This window comes from Drosophila willistoni, unplaced genomic scaffold, assembly GCF_018902025.1.
Source record: "Drosophila willistoni isolate 14030-0811.24 unplaced genomic scaffold, UCI_dwil_1.1 Seg258, whole genome shotgun sequence".
NCBI lineage: Eukaryota > Metazoa > Arthropoda > Insecta > Diptera > Drosophilidae > Drosophila > Drosophila willistoni.
Window position 1 is genome coordinate 28,604 of NW_025814217.1, and position 6,576 is coordinate 35,179.

At 43.0% G+C, this 6,576-nt stretch overlaps 1 non-coding gene across 1 annotated transcript; it reads left to right on the forward strand.

The window, feature by feature from the left end:
* Positions 1-3,854: 3,854 nt before the first annotated feature.
* On the forward strand, positions 3,855-3,927 carry Trnak-cuu. The gene has a single exon. It is a non-coding gene; the product is annotated as a tRNA-Lys (tRNA).
* The last annotated feature ends 2,649 nt before the right edge of the window (positions 3,928-6,576 follow it).

Consider the following 6,576-nt stretch of genomic DNA (forward strand, 5'->3'; position numbering starts at 1 on the left):
ACAAAACATGTACATATGTACATACATATACATACATATGTGTAAATCGTCAATGTGTACTATGCACTCCATGATATTGATGTTGGTGTTGCCTTTCAGTTTCACTCGAATTTAAAATAGTTCATCATCTTTTTCAAATTTTTGCTTCGGGTGTATTCGTTCCCCCGAATTCAGCAATTCCCGTTAAGCACATACACACATGTATATGGGTACAAGCTGCGTAACAGGCGACATTGTGGTTTGCTACATTTTGCAGAATTGCGTGTCTCGTCAGAGTGACGGAGATGCCGCAACGGTACAAAGTTGCTTCGCGACAAGCGTCTCTACTTCATCATCTTTTTGGTCTGACCGCGTCGCGGTACAAGCTGCGTAACAGGCGACATTGTCGTTTGCTACATTTTGCAGACTTGCATGTCTCGTCAGAGTGACGGAGATGCCGCAACGGTACAAAGTTGCTTCGCGACAAGCGTCTCTGTTTCATCATCTTTTTCGTCTGACCGCGTCGCGAGTCGCACATTTTGGTGGCTTTACGTGTTCCGTTAGAACAGAACGACAGCGATGTCGCGACAGTCAGAATTGTTTGACGAGTGGCGTCGCAAATTTTGGAGTGCGTTTTGTAGTTTCCCAACCTTTGGGCAGCGAGTCATTTAATTTTCAACCGCCTTGGAAGCAACATCGATCTTCAAAAAAAAAAAATATATAAAAGAAAAGTAGACAGAAGTCAAAGTGTGTGCAAATTAAACAACAAGCTGTGAAATTCCAATGCTTCAAGTTTGAGCGAGCAAAGGCCCAACAATATTAGCCGAAAGTGAAAGGGGTAAGGTACATATTGTAACGATCCTTTTCGTCCTTCGGGATATTTACAATTATCTCTTGGGCTAGGTTCGGCACAACAAAATTTATTTTGTGCCCCGGTGAAATTAGAACAGGTTTGTTTATTGATTTGTCTTGGTGGTATGTTTATTTACGATTGTTTATGGGCTTGGTTGGATATGACAAGTTTCCTTTAGAGGAGTCCCGACCTCTTTCCTGGTGTTTCGGTAACAGGATATATCCTTGTACCTTCCAATATGCTGGGAATTGTCCTGGAGCGGTTTGACCTTACTCGATTCTTGCATAAACACGGTGTCTTAGTCCTATTCCAAGGACTTGCTGGTTACAGGATAATTTGAGAGGTTACTCGTAAGGCCGTCTCAAATTATTCTGACTTTTCTTGATCCTTTCACTTGTTTGTTTCACTAGTCTGAGCTTTTAAGGTTACTCGTAAGGCCTTAAAAACTCCCTTGATTGATCATGACTTGTAGACTTGAGTCAATTAGTTCCACGTCTAAACTAAGACTGCCTTCTAAACTAAGACTGCCGGCTCTGTCGAGCGTGGTCCCTTAAATATATCCCGAGATGCCCATAGGGCGCTGGCTGCGGCGTCGTGCTGTTGGCAGCGGCGTTGGGATCGTGTCAGAAGTGGGTCGCCTCTTCCGGCGAATTCTGCTTACCGGCAATATTCAAAGAATGGCTAGGCTAAAAAGTGCGGCGTTGGGATCGTGTCAGAAGTGGGTCGCCTCTTCCGGCGAATTCTGCTTACCGGCAATATTCGAAGAATGGCTATGCTAAAAAGTGCTATGGGTCGCGATGCACGCGTGCTGTGTGCACTCGTTTAATTTCCCTTGCAATGCACTTTCATACGTATATCGTATCTATCAGATAGAGGGCTTCACCATCGTTCATCCCTCCCCCTTCGGTTCGTATATTCCCCTATGCAATCCACAAACCATTATCGTTTCATATAATGCATGCATGCCCCCCACGCATCTTCCCGCTTGTACGAAATTGCCAGCGGTCGCATGTGGTTCGATCGAAATCATGGGATCGAGCCATGTTGGACTTGGTTGCCCATCGCATGTGTGTGTATATCGGTTTCTTGCATTATGCTTCCCACGCATCTTCCCGCTTGTACGAAATCACCGGCGGTTGCGTGTGGTTCGACTGGCCACGTTTGATCGTATGCTACTTATACTGAATCGGTTCGATCCATCAGCAGCGGGTTCGGTCGTATATCGTACGTTTGGTTTGGCTGTATCTTGTATCTGGTGCATCCTTTGCACCGCTTGATTGTGTTGTTGCTGGCTTGTTGTGTGGGATATTATAGTTAATTATAATGTTCCTCACACTCCCCCCCTTCTTCGGGAGTGATTTGCCCTCCCCTGTCCCTTGTACCTTGTGTTTGTTTTCTGTATGTGTATTGCTTTCTCGCTGCCATGTCATCAGAGTCGTCCTTACTCATTGTTCATCTAGTTTCTTGCCATCTGTTTGTTCACATATTTGTTGTTGCATCTGGCATCTGTGCTTGCCTGGTTTTTCCTGTTTCTTTGTGCCGTAATTTACATATAACTGGAGACTAATTGGCCTTTATATAGGCAGCTCCCACGGCCTCAGGGATATATTGGTGTAGTACCGCTATACAGCTGGCCAGTTTCCATCGGCCCTCTGCTTTCACCCACGCATCCACTTGTTGCTATCCGTGGTGAAAGTCCCGTAAATCCTTGGCGCATATGTCCACTTTCTCTGTGGCTGCGCGCTCATTTATTCCTTGTCCTTGTCTTTCTTGCTTGTACACCTTGGCTTGCATCACTTTTTCATGTTGGCGTCGCCTTCCCATTGGCCGCCACACGTATCCCGTTTACTTTTCGCTGCTTTCCCTTTTCTGGCGGCGCTGCCGTCGCCCGTCGCTCCCCTCAATCCGCTTGTCATACCCATACTTCGCTCGTTCTACTCGTTTCTGTTTTGTTTGCGATTTTCCCCTTGATCAGCCAATTTGTTGAAGAAACCTCTTGGCAGGAAGTATTTCTTGAAGCCCTCAACGAACTCCTTCCACGATCGCCACTGCTTATTGTTTGCGACGTAACACTTGTGTGCTTTGTCTTTCAGTAGTTCTGGGATCATGTCCAGCTCGATGTCATACATGTCTGCTAACCACTCGATTTGTTCTATAAACTCTAGCAGTCTGGAATTGCCATCGAATCTGACAGTCCACTCCCTCTTTGTGTCGGTGCTGTCTAATACTCCTTCGCTTCCCCATCTTGGTGGTGCAAATGGAGGAATCGCTAGTGTAGCGATATTTATTTTTTTGAACTCCTCGGTTTCCTTGTTCTCACCATTCTCGCCTGACTGTGCTGCGCTTATTTCTGGTTTTTGTTTGGCCATTTTTGTGAACTTGAGTTCTAATCTTCTTATCTCCTCTCTCCACTCTGGATCAGACTCTTTGTTGTCTATCCATTCGCCGAATTGTTTTCTCATCTCCTCTACCGTGCCGTTCATGTTGACTCCGATCCATTGGCCTGTTTGTAGCAGATCCTCCTTCTTCATGTGGTACATCCATCCTTTCTTCATGTGGTACCTCCATCCTTTCCCCATTTTGATGTTTTCTTTTCAATTTTTAAACTTTTGTCTTGTTTAAAATTTCACCAGTATAGCACGTTGGGCGCCAGTTGTAACGCATCTTCCCGCTTGCATGAAATCACCGGCGGTTGCGTGTGGTTCGACTGGCCACGTTTGATCGTATGCTACTTATACTGAATCGGTTCGATCCATCAGCAGCGGGTTCGGTCGTATATCGTACGTTTGGTTTGGCTGTATCTTGTATCTGGTGCATCCTTTGCACCGCTTGATTGTGTTGTTGCTGGCTTGTTGTGTGGGATATTATAGTTAATCATAGCACTTTTTAGCATAGCCATTCTTCGAATATTGCCGGTAAGCAGAATTCGCCGGAAGAGGCGACCCACTTCTGACACGGTCCCAACGCCGCTGCCAACAGCACGCGTGCATCGCGACCCATAGCACTTTTTAGCATAGCCATAGCCCGGCTAGCTCAGTCGGTAGAGCATGAGACTCTTAATCTCAGGGTCGTGGGTTCGGGCCCCACGTTGGGCGCCAGTTGTAACGATCCTTTTCGTCCTTCGGGATATTTACAATTATCTCTTGGGCTAGGTTCGGCACAACAAAATTTATTTTGTGCCCCGGTGAAATTAGAACAGGTTTGTTTATTGATTTGTCTTGGTGGTATGTTTATTTACGATTGTTTATGGGCTTGGTTGGATATGACAAGTTTCCTTTAGAGGAGTCCCGACCTCTTTCCTGGTGTTTCGGTAACAGGATATATCCTTGTACCTTCCAATATGCTGGGAATTGTCCTGGAGCGGTTTGACCTTACTCGATTCTTGCATAAACACGGTGTCTTAGTCCTATTCCAAGGACTTGCTGGTTACAGGATAATTTGAGAGGTTACTCGTAAGGCCGTCTCAAATTATTCTGACTTTTCTTGATCCTTTCACTTGTTTGTTTCACTAGTCTGAGCTTTTAAGGTTACTCGTAAGGCCTTAAAAACTCCCTTGATTGATCATGACTTGTAGACTTGAGTCAATTAGTTCCACGTCTAAACTAAGACTGCCTTCTAAACTAAGACTGCCGGCTCTGTCGAGCGTGGTCCCTTAAATATATCCCGAGATGCCCATAGGGCGCTGGCTGCGGCGTCGTGCTGTTGGCAGCGGCGTTGGGATCGTGTCAGAAGTGGGTCGCCTCTTCCGGCGAATTCTGCTTACCGGCAATATTCAAAGAATGGCTAGGCTAAAAAGTGCGGCGTTGGGATCGTGTCAGAAGTGGGTCGCCTCTTCCGGCGAATTCTGCTTACCGGCAATATTCAAAGAATGGCTATGCTAAAAAGTGCTATGGGTCGCGATGCACGCGTGCTGTGTGCACTCGTTTAATTTCCCTTGCAATGCACTTTTATACGTATATCGTATCTATCAGATAGAGGGCTTCACCATCGTTCATCCCTCCCCCTTCGGTTCGTATATTCCCCTATGCAATCCACAAACCATTATCGTTTCATATAATGCATGCATGCCCCCCACGCATCTTCCCGCTTGTACGAAATTGCCAGCGGTCGCATGTGGTTCGATCGAAATCATGGGATCGAGCCATGTTGGACTTGGTTGCCCATCGCATGTGTGTGTATATCGGTTTCTTGCATTATGCTTCCCACGCATCTTCCCGCTTGTACGAAATCACCGGCGGTTGCGTGTGGTTCGACTGGCCACGTTTGATCGTATGCTACTTATACTGAATCGGTTCGATCCATCAGCAGCGGGTTCGGTCGTATATCGTACGTTTGGTTTGGCTGTATCTTGTATCTGGTGCATCCTTTGCACCGCTTGATTGTGTTGTTGCTGGCTTGTTGTGTGGGATATTATAGTTAATTATAATGTTCCTCACAATATATATATATATATATAGATATAAAAAAAAAAGAAAAAAAGAAACCAACAACAAAATTCAAAATGAAATGTGTGGAGCTATAAACAAAAAAAACTATACTATAAAAATAGTATAACTTTCCCCAACTTTGTGATTCCCAAGGGACCCTCCAAAGTAAAAGGGGGCAAACCAGCCTCTGGTTTTCATACTCAAAAAAAAAAAAAAAGGAGAACAAATAGCTGAACGATACATAAGCTGTTTAAACCAACACATAAGTTGTTCTACAAATTTTTTTTTTTTCGTGTTCTTATTGCGCTAGACGGTTATATGTTCCCACAAGTTTGTGTGTATGTGTAACCGGAACCTGCTGTATTGGACAGAGCTAATAAAAAAAAAAAAAAAAAAATAAACCCACAAAACACAAAAAAAAATTAAAAAAAAAAAAAAAAAAATAATTATATAATAAAAAAAAATAAATAAAAAAAAAATATATATATCAATTTTGAAACAACAATAAAGATGTTGAATACACATAAAAGCTTGTCTATTCAAAAATAATAATAATTTTTTTTTATTAACAAGGCTTAATCTGGTGAAATTCACGGCTGATGACTGTCCGCCCTTAGTTGGGACTACTGCATCGAGCAACAATCTCAGCTAGCTTCAGCACAACCGCGAAATAAAACAACAAATATTTAAACCCATCATTTCATCGCTTGCCACACGGAGGGAAAACAATTCGTGAGTCAACAGATTCAAAAAAAAAAAAAAAAAAAAAAAAAAAAAGAAGGAAGGTCACCTTGCTTACACATAACACTAATTACACTAAAACATAAGTAAGAAAGATATATTAAGCTACGATTAAGTTAAAAAGTAAGAAACACGATCTAAGAGACTAGATAGTAACAAAACAAATTCAAAACAAAAATAATTTTTCGAATTACCAATGAGTTTTGAATTATCAATGCCTTTAGATCAGGAGATTCCTCCAGCCCAACCCACTGGCCCACAAACACAGGAGCCATTGGGTGGGTTTAAGATATCCGATTTATTACAATTGATTCAGTCTATGCCTGTATATGAGGGAAATAAAGAGGGACTAAAAGAATTCATTACCAATGTTGAGGAGTTTTTAATGCTTATTAAAGGAGCAGATCAGGCACCATGATTTTGAGAGCAATCAGGAACAAAATTCAGGGTAAAGCTCATGAAGTCTTGTATCAATCAAATGTGCGACTTAATTGAAATGAAATTAAAGATACCTTAATTAAACACTTTGTCGATAAAGAACCGAGTATAATCTAATAGCAGAACTTGGAATATTAA